General features: G+C 48.1%; 1 protein-coding gene across 4 annotated transcripts in view; it reads right to left on the bottom strand.

Annotated features, from left to right (window-relative positions):
- Positions 1-15,729, bottom strand: part of LOC117138432 (zwei Ig domain protein zig-8) — a 63,371-nt gene that overhangs the window by 14,446 nt on the left and 33,196 nt on the right. For all 4 annotated transcript variants that reach the window (XM_033300540.1, XM_033300542.1, XM_033300541.1 and 1 more), the window contains exon 2: positions 12,171-12,204. The gene's annotated coding sequence lies outside the window, so the exon portion shown is untranslated. The remainder of the gene's footprint in view (positions 1-12,170; positions 12,205-15,729) is intronic.

Genomic DNA, 15,729 nt, shown 5'->3' with positions numbered 1-15,729 from the left:
CTTTGTCTAGCCTGTCATACGGCTGGGGCTCCAGTTTGCTGCATAATGCACTGGGCATATTGTGGTTGCTGCCACAAGTCCGTGCTGCCGGAAGAGTAACTGCACGGCGACTTGCTCGGTTGTTCGTATAATTAAGTGCTTCGAAGGACCGTGTATTATGGTTGACAGTATTTGCAAATGGCTATAAATAATTTAAATGTATACTCGGGGATGTGGACCACTCTGCGACAACACAAGAAACCGAGAGCCACCACCACGGCGTATGCGTGATATGCAATCTAGCATTGGGACTCAGTTAGGTTTCGTTTGGGTTTCGATTATTCTCACCTCATTGCTCCGCAGGATGGTGTGTGTGTCCCCTTACTATGTAGACATCCCAACATTATTTCCCGTTTAATTCGATTCGAATATTATTCCAAGTGCACACACACACACTATGCTGCTGGCCAGGTGGTTGGAAGGAACTTGTGGGGCTCCTGGGAACTAAACCACCAACTACTGTTTGGCAATTTGGCCTCAGGCTTGGTGAACAGGGAGCGCCCGCATTGGTTGGCTTTTTAATTAGCATTCGTAATTAGAGCGATTACCGCGCCAAGCGCTGAAATTAGATAATTATTACGGTTAACTCCGGCCTTGGCCAGTGGATTGCATTTGTCACTGCCAGCTCCGATGGCTTTGAATTCCGCTGGCGTGGGCATGGCATGGACCAAGCTATTTATGTCGGATTGCAATACAAGTGCCATAAATGCGGAGGCAAGCCATAACAATGTCCATTCTGTGGCTGAATCGTTGGGGGCGAGTGCTTGGCTCCAAGCCCACAGATTCAAATGGAAATTACGCGTTTCGAATTTTGATTGCACTTGAGTGCCTGCATAAAAATGAACATTATATAAATTTCCCCACCAAAGTGCCGACAATGCAGTTACACAGCAATACCATGTTCTCGGATCCAGCCATTCTAGAGCGACTATGTATGTGTATGTGGGTGTGTGGGTGTGTGGGTGTGTGTGTGGCTGTCTGATTGCAGGCGTGTGTGGGCATTTTCCATCTCTCATGTTCGGGTAATTGTTTTGCGCTCTTTTCCGTTTCCGGTGTATTGCACTTGAATGCCTTTAAATTGCGCTATTTTTATTTACAGTCATCTCGTCGTCCTTCGGACTCTAATTATAGTAAAATGCATGTTTAAAGTGCTCTGAAGCACAGCGCACTTATTTATCCATAAATTATTGGTCTCAAATCGCTAACCCATACCATATGATAATCACAATAAAGACGATATTATTAAATCTACATTATCCTGGTTCTTAATGCAATTTTAGCTCTGAGCGACGTTATTTTACATAGCTTTAATTCATATGAAATGCACTTCTCATATATGGATACTTAAGTGGGTTCAATATCTCGACTGCATCTGCACGGGTCATAACAAGGCACTGCAACTGATGCTGATCGATCGATAACTGTTATGGATGTTTCGCGATCTTAAATGCATCAGAGCAGACAAACCTTTAAGTGTCGTTTTCGTGCGGAAAATTGGCAAGCTCAGCCAGAACACACAATCGCCGTGGGCGCCAGAGTATGGCAGCAGTGTGGGAAACATGTTTGCTATCCCGAGGGGCGCAAGAAATCCTTTCCAGAACTAGTTCCCAACATTTAAAAACGGAGAAACTTGCGAGCGGCAAAACTTTTTCAATTTAAGCCCGTTGCACCCGCCGCACAGCCCGTCCGAGCTGCATCCGCTGCGACGCCATAACTTTAACTTTGGGCTTGTTAATTCACCGCTGAAAAGTGCATTGGCAACATTTGAATTATTCCGTGCCATTGCGAGACAGCGAGGACAGTTTTCTGGGCCCGCCTGCCCCTCCGCTCACCGCCCACCCACGGCTGCTCATTTAGCCTTAATTAAAAGTGCCGGAGTTGCCGAGCGGAGACTAAGTTGTCGACAGCCCATTTAGCGGGTGCATTCTTTAAGACGCTCGTAAGTATGCCACCAAATATTTAAGGCACAGTTCGCTGGCGCCCCCCTTTTGGATGGGAATCGCTGGTGGCAGTCGTGGGGAAGGAATCGGGGCAGTAATAATAAAAATAAAACTATTCCTGGTGTTTATTTAAGTTTAGAAATTGTACAAATTTTCGTAAATTGTTTTGTGCTTTGCCACGGTTGTTACGGGCTAAAAGGACGAAACTTTCCCAGCCATCGCCTAGGTATTGTTTGGATGTGTGCGTCACTACATTTGTGCCACGACTTCCCTGCCCTCCTGCCCCGTTCAGGTCCCTGTTCCGCCACAGGACCCCTACTTGGTCGTTCAGCATTTGGTTTTTTTATTCAGTGCCGTGACTGCAGCAAAGTTTTAGTTTGGCAATTTTGCCTTTCCGTTCGCTTCGTGGGATATTTTTCTTTCTATTTTCCCTTTTCACTTCCCCTGCTTTCGCAGTTGAGTTTCGCTTTTTGGGTGGACATTTTTGTTTCGTTTTGTGCTTTGTTAGTTCCGTTTCCGCCCAACGCTCGCGCACAACACCCACACCCACACACCCACACACCCACCACCCACTTTGGTGCCAGTGTTCTATTTTCGTTGCTGGCCCGTTCGTTTTTATTTCATGTGGTGTTGTCAACTTATTTCTGCGTTCGGTGATTTATTTTCTAAACAATTAAAGAAAAACAGAGATACAAAGGGCGAAAAAGCAGGTCCGCCACAGATAGCAGCGTGGGAAATGCATCCTCATGAATTTTTCAGTTGAATTATTTACAGGGAAACGCAGGATAACGCTCCGCTGGCTGCAGGTAAAATACTGTCTTACAAATATCATTCAGTGGGGCAGTTCGAGGAAGGGGAATGGCATACGAACTATCGGTGCTTCGGTGCGAATCGACGAGATGTTAGTCCTCGTTCGGCTGATTCCTGATTCCGGATGCCTCCCATTTTTGATGGGCTTCAGCAGCAGGATAGCTAATAAAACGATTCAGCACTATTGCCCTGCAAAATTAATCTCTTTTCCCTCCCCCGCCCGTTCACGCTTGTGTCCCCCGTGTGCCAGTCAGCTGGCACATAAATCTTGGCAGGTATTTCATTAATTCAACGTCGGACGACGTCGCGGCGCATCGCTGCTCATAAATATGTGCAGACACCCCGCAGACACGCCCAGCGCCACCCGCCCCCTCAGCGGCACGTACGTGAAGACCCACCTATAAAGTCGTGTAATCGTCTTCATAATTCGCGCCAAGACAACTCGACTCAGCCCTTCTAAGCCACCCAAGCCAACCAAGCCTTCCAAGTCAGCCAGCCGGCATAATGTTTAACGCTGCGCTGCGAACAATAAAGCGCAGCAGCGAGACTATTGCACACAGCAGCACTCACACACTCGCACTCCAGCGGCGCACACGGACAAGTTTTCCTCGCTACTCCAGGAAAACCTACTGAAATTATGCGCATTTATCAAAGGAGCAGCGCAAAGAAAGCGAACGAGCGCACACACTACCACTCGTATAGGACCAATTACATGTGCGGCACGGCAACTGGGGAAAAGTGCATGTAATTTTGTGTCAGAAATTATAAACTCGGCACACACACTGCGAGCATAAGTTCGCGTGGATCGCGCAAAGGAAAAGGCGTCTTGGCAGAGGGAAAACCCGAAGTTTACTGTTTCTGTTTCTCCACTGAAAATGAGCGGAATCTAGGGCGTTTTGCCCTTCTTATCGAACGCGTACTATAATGAAGTTGTACTATCTGCACCAGAGTCATAAATTTACAAATAACTAGATCATTTCTTCCCTCCTAGTGGACGCTTTATGTGCTTTCTATTGGGAAAGGATGGGTACGTAAACTTCGGGTTATTTCCATTAAGGAAAATCCATTGGCATGGGAAAAGCCAGGTGAAAGTGATAGCTTAGATACATATGTATCTGGAGCTCTCTCGTGGGATAGACTCAAGATTTCGTTTCCATTTCCAAGTGTTTTTTGGTAGAAACTTACAAGCTAAGCCGGAAACTGTTTTTACCACGAAAGAAGGCTCTCTCGTAACTCGATTGCCTCGACTACTAGGCACTCTTTACCGAGCGGTATGGAAACCATTTTGAAGTACACCGATCTAATAAATATATTCTACACCAACGGGTGCAGAAATCCTTACTCTTATGAGCAAATTTAGGAGTTGCAATTATTAGTTAGTTAAAGGTTAAACCAACTGGTGAGAGCTTGAAATATCAGAGTCTTACTTCTTAGACTCGTTCGTCAAAAGCTTGGTATCACTTCCATGTAGCAGCTGACGTTGGCACAAATCAAAGGTTATCATAGCCCATCAGTCCATCATCCTGGACTGAACGGTGGAGCCGTTCCACTGCCGCAGAGCACAATGCCCCGGCCCTTTAATCTGGCTCCCTGTTTTATGCAAATTGTCGCCTGGCCATATTTCATAAATGCATGAAATTAATTTCACTCGCACACCCTGCCGCATGCATAACTGACTAGGCACTAGGCACTAGGCGCTAGTGTGGGCATATACACACGTATGCGTTTTGATTGATTGTCCTCACTTTGCGGTAAGAGCGTTGGCCACGTTTTCGAGCCCGAACCGGGCTGAGCGTGAGAAATGCATTTGAATTTACAATGTGTCAGCCCGGGCACCATTAATATGCCTCCTCCCAGGTTTCGGGGCTATTGTGGCAGAGGGTCCTCTGACGTTTATGATGGCCGGGCCGAAACTTTGCCAGTGCATAAATATCTCCACCCGCCGCCGACACCTCCAGGCCAGATAATAAGGGCTTGAATTTACGATAAATGCTTTCCAGCCGGGATTTCTTTCTATCATTCGGCCTTCCTTTCGTCCGTCCAGGCGGAATGTTTTCAAGGACAGCACGCGGGCCTCATAATGCGAACCGGTTGCTATTAAAAAGGGTCCCACCCAGGGTGCGGATCAGGAGTAGGAGCAGGACCAGGACCAGGAGCAGGCCCAGGACCAGGACCCGGCGAGCACAAAGGCTGTCAGGCCGCAAATGTTTCTCCTTCGCCTTCGATTAAGCGGCGGAAGGAAGTCCGCGGCACAACCAGTTGTCCGTTGGCCTGGAGCCGGTTTCGGGCCATTGCCATTGCGTGGTGGACATCATTGCCGCCATTAAGCTCTAATGACCGTAATAAATAATAATTTATTTTACCTGCAGGCCACCCAACACATCAGGGCAGCTACAGTAGCGCCACACCAGTCCGCCCATACATGGGGATTTGAATTTGGGCGGTTGGGCGGTTGGGTGCGGTGAAAAACAAAGGGCTATTGTTGCATTGGCCATATTAATTGTCCTTGGTTCGGCGGATGCTCCTGGCTGGGATTTAAGTGGCATTTTATAGCCGCCGTCAGAGTCGAATTGGCCAAGACCCCTTTGCGGGTTAAGCCTCCTTTAGCTGACACAGGACGACTTCCTGCTGGCTAAACGGTAATTCAAGGCTCACGAAACCCATGGGGTTGCCTAATGCATGCTCATTAGAATGGTGCGTCATTGGAACGGAGGAAAACGCGTGCAGGTGCCCCCAGAAATGGTACGCGCCAGCCCCACGGACATCGAGTTTAATTTGATGGTCTTGCGCGAGGAGAAATCGTTTAATGAGCCACGATATCGGCCGCACCACTTAGATGGACTTGTGGTGTGAAATCAATAGGAGCGAACTGCCCAGGATGCCCACGGCGTGGCCCATAAAGAACTTAATTAATTTTTAGACCGGCGCGTACCCACAAGAAATGCACAACCACTGAACCCTCAACCCTGGACGTCACAGAATTCGACCCAAGCCGCTCAGCTGATGCGGCTTAGCCCGGCTGGAAATAAAATCAATAGACGACAACGTCCTCGACAATGGCAGCATATGCTGCAGCGGGCACAATAAACATGGGCGTGAAAACCACAAAATTTTATGCAAACTCATAAAATGATTTTTACAGCTAAGCGACGAACAAAAAATAAGACCCATTGTGGCGGGGCTGCTGCCAGGCATAGACAACCAAAGCTGTCCATAGATGGCCACATAAAACTCCCAACAAAAAGTGCAGTAAAACATGGGGCCCGAACGTGTTTGGTTTGGGGTTTTGGGCGGCTCGGGGCGCTAAAGCCGCTACAGCGTCAATATTTTTCCTGAGGCGATTTCGCCGAGTTTGCCAACAACCGCAAAACACCCAACGGATTTTTATACACAATTGCTTGTTTGTGTACGTATTGCGAAAACCGATCAGAACGCTGAATGGCAGGAGGGGAGCGGAACTGGCACAAAATATTGAGGCCAAATCGGTGGCAAGCAATATACACTGCTAGCAAATGGCAAAGTCGGGTCCCCAGCGCCTACTAGTACGCCTCGGATAATAGAAACCGAGTCGACCACGCCCATTCGGAAAATCTCAGCCCAGGCTTCCATGCCGGCTCCTCGCATGTGTGTGTGTGTGTGCGTGGCTGGCCCAGCTTTCGGGCTGACCCCAGGGGATTTGGAGCATCAGTTGGACAGTCATGACTATTGAACTAATATCCAGGCCGGTGGGAGGGTTGCGGATTTGGCAGGCCAGCGGCGAACGTTCCCTCAGCGCCACAGAATCGAGAATTTTATGACAGGCATTTCCCAAGCATTTTCAGGGAAGGAGCAGTGCCAAAGATGTTCGATATTTGCTTGCCTTGCAGCTGATCTGCATCATTCAGAATGCGGGCTAATTGGCTGTCCTCAAAGGGCGGCCCTTTCCCTTTCTCCCTTTCTCCCATTCTCGCTTTCTCCCATTCTCGCTTTCTCCCATTCTCGCTTTCTCCTCTTCAGCCGGAGTTCTAGGGCTCGAAATGTCTCGGAAATCTCCAGGTTGGTGGTTGGCAAGCAATGGGCGAGTGTGCAGGCCATTTAGGGCAAAACGACCATCAAAGCCGAATGCGGTGCACATCAAACACAGCTGTCACATACGAAGCCACCTCGCTGGATATGGTCTGATTTGCGCTGGCCACGCCCCCTTGCCGGCGGGGTCGTCCTTTCGCTGGAGATGTCATCAAGGTTTCGGCTGAGGTGCTTATGCAGAAGTTCAAAGGTAAGCGGAAACAATGCAAAGTGAGTGGAAAGAATATTTACATCTTATTGATTGGCTGACAAGTGGCTTAGCACTGCATGTGCTGGTCCATAGAAATGCGTTAAAGTCGGGCGCCCTTTTCGAGCAATATGAAGAGGGCGGAATTATTGCGTATACGAAGCGTGGGACGCAATTCCCCTGGTGGCCATAAGGTCGGAATGGAAATAGCAGCCAGCTAGCTGAGGGGGACTGGAGCTGGGAGCTGGAAGCAGGCCACATGTGCGTGGTGCGGAGGGAAATTAAGCAAATCCCAGCTAAGCAATTCCTGCAAACATGCAGCATTTATGAGCAGAGGGGAGTTGGCCACGGCAGGGGCACTCGGCGATGCATGTGGGGTTCATTAAACTTGTGCATGCTGCTCCCGTCCGTTTTCTGCAGCTCGTGGTCCCTGCTCTGGAGGAAAACATTTCGATTACCCTCACCTTCATCCTTGACAGTCCCAGCAGCCAACCTTTTCCAGGACAAATTCAAGTGCCTGCCGTCCCTACTAAATCGGAATTGGTTGCCCGGGCAAGAGCGGAGGACTCGCATTATCCGGATGTTTATAATTATGGCCGACAGTCGGACGGGACAAGGGCAGAGGGGAGCCAGTACCACACCGAGCACATACGTGCATAGGAATTGCATGCTGATGCAGACCACTCCCCACTCCCCCTTCGCCAGCATTCACATAGTCATTACAAATGCAACATGGCCAAGTGGAGCTGAGTACAGCCGCGGGGTGGATACCAAAAAAGAATTATTATGTTTCTGCTCGTCACTGCCGCAACATTATTCTCTTCAGTTAATTGCGACTGGGATCGGAGTCTATGTAGGGACAGGCAGAGCTCTAAAGGGGCGGAGCTCCGAGCTGGGAGCGGCACAAAGAAAGAGTTCCATTTAAAAAATAATGAGTTTTCCGGCTTGCACACTAGCAAAAAGCAAGCGGGCTTGATGGAACGAAGTCAAGTCACACCACGACCACAGAGCAAAAAATTAACTTTGCCCTTAATTATGAAGCTGACAAAATGGCGGACTGCAGTGGGAGGGGCAGCCTCCTGATTCAAGCCGCACCAGGCTAATGGAAGATGAATACTAGAGAGCTGGCGGGACTTCTTATCACGGCGATCCCACGGGGCTGTGCACGACATTCCTCCTCCGAACTGAACAGAGCTCCAGGAGGCCGGAATCGAGATAAAGTTCAGGTCAGCGACAAGCACAGTTCCTGTTTCACTGGGCATTGAATATTTTAATTAATTACCAGGCCATTGTGAGTCCTAAGCAAGATTCTGTTATAATTTGAATGCAAATGAAAGAGGGGGCTGTGGCCAATGGGATCTTAGCCCTTGAACTTATCTGGATAAGTACAACCCGGAAACTAGAAGTTGTGGAATAATGGTGGTCGCAAATGCCTCCAGAATGCAAAATCCTCCCAAATGCCCATCACGCAGTTTAATTTGTCCTTCAAGAATAATGGTCTTATCGGACACATTTTCGCCACCCCACCTGCCTAATTTATTGAACTTGAGCTCTGGATGCGGGGGCGAGTTGAAATGGAAATGGGTTCTCTGTATTTCTGGCACTTCCACCTCTTTTTATGATCTTTTAACCATAATTGCCCCACATTAGGCAGATGTGTGCGGAATATGTATGCATTAGTTATTTGCTTCCCGTAAATACGGCTTTCCGTAAATGAATTGCCATTTTATTTCCAGTTGCTCTGACATTCTGCGAGTGTGTGTGCTCGAAAATCAGGGGTTTTGTTTCCTTTCCAACGCGCATTTAGGCGCGCACTCGCAAAATTTATCTTTTGTGCATCGTAAATCTTGCTGCCTTTTCAGCATTTCTGTAAAATTTATTTCCTGATTAAAACTTTTCCCTTTTTATTTGATTGAGCTGGGAATCGACCCGCCCCCTAGGCATATGCAAGGTAATCGCAAACTTAGGCGTAGGCCACACAAAATTTGATCTATGTAACGACTGTTTGGACTGTTATTTTAAGGATTCAAGGAGGCAGGAGCGATATCTACCCCTTCGCAGAGTCAAATAGTTTTTCGAACAGAACTTAACTTTATCGTGCGTTTCCTGGGAAATTAACATTCTGCCTCTCCCCGCCCCGAATCCATGTGGATCCTAACTAGCTCGTCTTTGGCCAACCCTCTAGTCACCTATGGCTGTAAAAATACCATATGTTTTGTTTGCCTGTGCGAGACTTTGTGTGTGCGTTCGGCTCAGCACTAAACTTTTATTTTAGATTAAGTCAATTTGGCCAACAGCATGCGCCCCCACTCGAGCTCACCCACGCACTCCCGGGTCTCCCGACTCGCATGTCGGCGAGCGGAAGTGGGATGTGGGATGTGGGACTGGGAAAAGTATTTTTCATTTGCTTGGCTGCCCTTTTTATTAACAACAACCTCACTTTCGAAGCTCTTCGAGGGCCGAACATCAAACTATGCAGGCAAACGTGGCCCACAGGCTGATCAGCGCTTCCATCGTTAAACCTTCTGCGTGTAGGTTGTCTGCTTTCGTTTTGAGTTTGGCCCATTATTACGTATACGCAACGTGGTCTCCACGGTGTAATCGACAAAGTTAAATTTCGCATTTCACCGGAAACTTCCCAGCACAGGCCGGATTTTCGATTTCGATTCACTCGCTCGGCCGCATGTTATCCTCCCTATGCGCCAGAGACTCGTTTCGGGAAGCGAGTTTAAGGCACGCCATAAATTATGTCGGAGGCTGTCTGTACCGGGTGCACTCGCACAGCCGAACAGGTCAGCCCTTTCTGTGCCTGATTGCTTGATTTATCCACCGTCTTTAGGCTAAAGACTTTATTGGAAAAGTTTGATTGGAGTTCTCACTACTCAAGCCGACGCTCCAATGGCTCCATGGCTGCGAGTGCCTCTGCGGTTGGTCCGATGGCTTTATTTCGCGGAAATAACCAGGGGGGTTGGGCGGCCTGAGTGTATCGTGATTGAAGCCAGCTCGCTGGGCCCATAAATCATGCATGCACACGCCAATAAGGCGCAATTTTTAAGTATTTAAACATTAATGGGCCTCCGCACAACCGATGTCAATCAATATATAATAACCGTTCGTGAAAAAAGCCTTCGTTAATAATGTATGGACGTGTATCCCTTGAGATGAACGGATTTGTAATGGCGCATTGTGAAAAACTAGTGAAGTGATATTGAAATTGAACAGTTTAACATAGTTGAACAACTCTAGCATGTTCCATTGACCCTAATAATAGGTGGAAAACGAAGTTCTCTAAAAGTATCTTTTGATGTCGTTCATGAATGGCACACAAACAGCAGTTTTCACATTCTAAGGTCCTGGTTCTCAGAATCCCAGCTTTAAGGCCACCTTTGTTGGGAGTTGTTCATTGATTTGGGAATATTCTGAATGGCGATTACCCATGGTTGCATTTATTAAATTACGGGTAACCGTTGAAAGGACCCTAGTTTGTAAGGATACTCGCCTGACGTTTTCCGAAATAACTTTAATATGCTATAATAGTGGTCGCTTGACACGGCAATGACAGCTAGGCCTATTTATTTGTCTTAATAAATACTCCCGGGGCACATAAATCATAACTAGTCGGCCTCACGGGCAATGCAAATAAATCATCGTAGGAGTTGACCCTACCTAGTTGAACTTGGGCCATAGGCATGCCCTGACGCCTTCAGTAGGCTACAAGTTCAGGGAGTGCTGCATATCACTGTTAATAAGTTTCATGGCTTCCTTTGAGTGCCTCTGTTCCTGATTGAAGCTTCTCCAAGTAGTGGCCAGAGGAGCCTCTTTTTATTCGCCCTCGGCATAAGTTGACATATTCGCACTATGGCTGGCAGGCCACAAGATTTATCGCCCCTTCAACTCCCTCGCCGGATGAAAAAACTTATTATTGCCACATCTGCTGCCCAGAAGCTATCAATACCAAATTGCAGTCGGTTAAAATATGCTTAAAGTTTCCGAAATAACGGGCGAAGCAAGTTTTTGACAGCTTGATTATACGCAAAGCCCAGCCAAATTAGGGTTCCTTGGCTGACCAGAATATCGGCTAATTTGCACTCATTAGGAGGCAGCTCCTCTTCTGGCTGGTATTTGGGCTTTGTGTCTGTCACTTGTTTTTGTTTCATGCCTTTGGAAATAAAATTTCAAACAAAACAGAGCCCAGAAGCTGCGCGCGGCTTCACGCAGCGTGTGCAGCCATGCGTATAATTAATCTGCTGGCATTAATTGCGGCAAAGGCAGAAATACCGCAATGCCAGCAGAAACAGGACCGAAGTGGGGGCATGGCAGGAATGTAAGGAAAGCCAGAAATTATTTTAACGCTCAGCCCGGCGAGATAAACTAAAGCGGGCACTTCCCCGCGCTCAAATGTCATTCGTAGTCAGCGAGCCGTGGCAGCCAAATAAAAATCCGCCCACCACTGGGAAAGCATTGAAATATCAGCGAAGTGGGACTTATTTGGACTTAAAGCCGAAACCTTGGAGCCCTGCGGCCCAAATGCGCTTTAAATGCCTTTTAAACAGATGAACTGGCGCTTCCTATCGGAGCGAAGAGTGCCGCCCGCCTGTCTATTCTGCTGACGCAATTAATTGCTGGCCAAGTTGGGCTCGCGCCAACACATCCTCACCTGGCCGAGCTCGAGCAGCACCTGGCTGAAGGAGGGGCCAAACGAGTGCACAATTTATACAAGTCAACACTTGAACACGTTTTAACCGAAAGAACGAGAACACTACTCGCTCAGCCAGGTCACTTCATTTTATTATCAAGCACATTTCGGCACGTAATTGTTTTGACGTTGCGTTGCAAATTGTCCTTTTGGCCGTTTCCTTCTGTTGTTTTTTACTCTGACCTCAGGCGACGGTATCGGGTTCTGGTCAACTAGTTCATTATCTCAAAGTATCGCAATTAATTCCTAAGTGTCAAGACGCTCCCGCTTCCATTCCCACGCCATGAAACGGGCATGAACTGAATTTAAATGGCGGCTGGACACGGGGCGAACACCTGGCGTATGCGTAATGTGGCGAACAATTAGTCACTGCCTCGAATTGATAGAGCTATTAATCTGCGGCTTTTGCCCCCCTCTTTGCTTGCTTACTTACCAGCCAGGGAATGCGTCCTCACTACTATCGCTACCTGAAAATAGAACAATGAAAAGAGTTAGTAAAGAGGGCGATGCTACCATATATGCTCGAGCGAACTTGAGCTTGGTTCAAGGATTATTCTGTTCAAAATGCAGGCCTCGGGCGCCAAACAAGGGCTAATAGCCTCATGTACTCAACGTCTATTGTGTCTGCCTGTCATCTGTGCAAACGCAAACGCAAGCGCAACACACACGAAAGCACAACGCAAAAGAACCCAGGCCAGGAGGTGGGTGTTCAGGACGATGCCCAGGGACACACACTCATCCAGTGACACAGCGCGAGCCTCGCTGATTGCCGCCTGCTGAGTCAGGCATGTCAGCTTCGGCATCATCAATTTGGGTGCTATTGACATTGGAGGCGGACGGAGTGGGAATCCGACTCTGCATCCGCGTCTGATCGTGAATTGAAATCAGAGCCAGAACCTGTGAGCAGCCTTCAGTCGGGGCTTAAGTGAAATCAATGCAGCCTTAGGCCTGCAAACTCCTGTCTCCGCCGGAGTCGTCATCGCCAGCTGCAGTCCCATGGACTCTGTGCGAACCGGCAGTGGAAATCCTCTAATCTGCGTAGCAACAGGCGAGCCAGTTTGGCGTCTCGCAAAAGAGGGACACTCTCGCGGAGCTGTTTCATTTAATTATGGGAGCCGTTCTGGGGAAAATAAAATAAATTAATTATGCTCGCCTCGCCAGGCCCACGCACGGCAACCTAAAGTAACCGGGCTTTAGGCAAATAATTAAAAAAGGACACGCTGGTCCAATCCGAAAAAGTAATTATTTGACTCTGGCTGCCCTCTCTATTGCAAACGAGCCACCAACTCCGATGGCGGCGGGGGTAGAAAAGTTTCGCAACGAATTAAAATTAATGAAAATAAATTTTCAGAATTGTTTCAACCCCTTTTTCGGCGGGTAGGGACCGGTAAAGTTGACGCTTGAAAATGATTTGAGTGCTTTAAACCAAAGCAAGCGCCGACCGAGAAGGAACCCAGCGAAAGGACGAAGGGTCCTGGTGACCCATCCCGAGTCATCGTAGCCGTCATTCTCGAGAGAGCAACCCGCGGGCCCGCCGTACATAAAAGCACTTAAGATATTTAGTTCTTGTTCCCAATCTTGTATTTGAGGTCATACCGGGGGTCGCAGCATCCTTTGCCTCGGCCAGTTCCGTTTTGGCCGAACACAAGTCTTGCAAATGCCTTTGACTTTGGCTGCGGGTTGCTCCCGAATGGGAGCACCACTCCCCCCGTCGTTTGCTAATCTTCGAGTCGATTTGGAAAGGCATCAAACTAATTAAATATTCGATTAGCCAAAGGGCCAGGACTGACAAATTAAAAACGATTAATATACCCTCGCAGCGTATTTCATTATGCACGCGTAAGCTTTGCTTGCCAGTAAGTTGGCTTGGCGAAAGCAAAGCCTCCGAATCGAATCCCCTTAACGCTTTTCTTCTATTTTTTAAAGCGCCCGCCATTTGTTATTTTAATTAATCTCATTAAATGGCGTCCACTTTGAGCTACAGCTTTTTGGCGAGCTTTGGTTGCCCATATGCTGCCAGACAACCCAACCACTACCTTTCCAACGACCCACAAACCACCAACTGCCCCACCCATACCACCCATACGCGCCCTCGGGCTCACACACACATGCATAATTAATGGGCGGCTTCATCTGATTATGAGCATATTGAGCTTTGTTTTGGCCATATTGTGCTCGCAACTGGAAACCCGGACGCCTTTGCTGAATTTTTTGAAAAGATTCCGTGTTATCCCTTTTAAGCCGCCTCGACTGACATTTAAAACGCTTAATTAGCCGCGGGCCCGGCTCCTCGCCGGCAGATCCTGTTTCGGGTCCTAATGAAATTATTGAAGCATGTTTGTCATGCATCCGAGAATCCATGTACGGCCATTCATCCGTCCCAGCATCCTCCTTGCTGTGAGCATGAAATGACCGCTTATTATAGCCAGCTGCAGACAAATTTAATTTATTCAAAATGGGGCACATTGTGAGCTCATGTGTCCTTGCTGAAACTTTGAGTGGTCAAATGGCTGGGACCATAATGTCCCCAATTTCGAGCTAGCCTCTTCCCAATCTCCGTGGTCCGACTCCGCCCGTATTAATGCTAATTTTCATGGATGAACGAACCTTGGAGTCGAGTGTTATTTAAAGGAGCAGAACATCCTTGACCATTAAAAGTGGCCCAGGAGCTCGAGCAATTTCATTTGAATTGTGAACGATCCTCATTTTATGCCAGTGATTATACTATTTTTATTTATTTGGCCCGCACGGGTGCTGCCCCATAAATAAGTGCACTGCCTGCTTGGGTCTGCTGCCTAATCCCCTCGAGGTTATTGAACTTTACGAGCTTGGATTACAAGCCAAACCAAACGAGTGGCAACCAGAATGGGAAGCGGTAAAGGATAGGAGGAGCCGACCCTATGCGATTTATGAGCCTATGTGTGACTGACAAGTTTATGTTTTCGTTTTCTTGGACTCATAAATTTTACACAAATTCTGGGAGATTTAAAAATGAGTGCCACTGAACTGCGGTATGAATTCCAGGGCTCCGTGACTGGGAGCACCCGGGCCGACTACCCGAGCCGAGTTATGAGCTCAAGGTCTTCTGGGCCGAGTTTATTGAAACGTTAGGCAAATTACAACCCGAGTTCAGCGCAGGTCGATCTATTTATAAAACTTGTTTCCAGCATGGTTTCATGTGTTGGATTCCCTTTGAAACGTAGCCTTAATGGCGTTATCCACACTCGAGTGCATCTCGCCTCCACTATTTGACTATCCGCTAATGCTCCGCTTGCCCTGTGTATTTTGGGAGCTCCAAACAAGGCTCGCTGTTTGCCTAGTGTTCCGGGCATTAAATCAATTAATGTGTGAGTTTGTCCGCCGGGGTGTAAAACAGCAGAACTTTATCGGAGGAGGCATCCTGAAAAGCCCCTCGGTTCGAGCACAGTGAATACAGTCCGAATTTCTGTGCTTTTTGCTAGGCAAACTTCGTCTCACTTCGCTGTACTTTACTTAACCCAACTGCGCTCTCCACATTGGCTCCGTTGGCTCCGTTGGCAAAAAGCCCTTCAGCGCGCAGCCTTTAAAGCGCTGCAATTGAATTGACTGAACATGTTGCTTTCTTCGTGCACTTTGCAGCCGTTTATCTCAGCCTCTTCGGTGCTCTGGATGTCGGGAGTCGCTTCTGCTGCCCAGCTCATTGTGCCGGAATGACCAATTTTCGTGATTTTAAATTCAGTTAACGGAGAGAGAGACCTTCCACGGTGGGCAGTTGGTGGTCAGTTGACCCGCCCCTGATTGCTTATATTTCTGTGGCACAGCTGTAGTTTAAACAGCTGCCGGCTGCATTTTTAGCCCAAACTGAAAGAGGCTGCTCTGCGTTGCCTTGGGCGACTGGCCCCATTAGCTGGGAAATTTATCTACATGCACCTGACAGGTGGCCAGTAGCCAACGGGAGCGGCTCAGGTTGATTTAGTTGGGGCGGGTGGACTGCCTCCTTCAATTGGTCCACC

The sequence above is a fragment of the Drosophila mauritiana genome, chromosome 2R, assembly GCF_004382145.1.
Source record: "Drosophila mauritiana strain mau12 chromosome 2R, ASM438214v1, whole genome shotgun sequence".
NCBI classification, from domain to species: domain Eukaryota; kingdom Metazoa; phylum Arthropoda; class Insecta; order Diptera; family Drosophilidae; genus Drosophila; species Drosophila mauritiana.
Note: the sequence above shows the minus strand (reverse complement) of the source record. Positions and strands in the feature narration are given on the sequence as shown.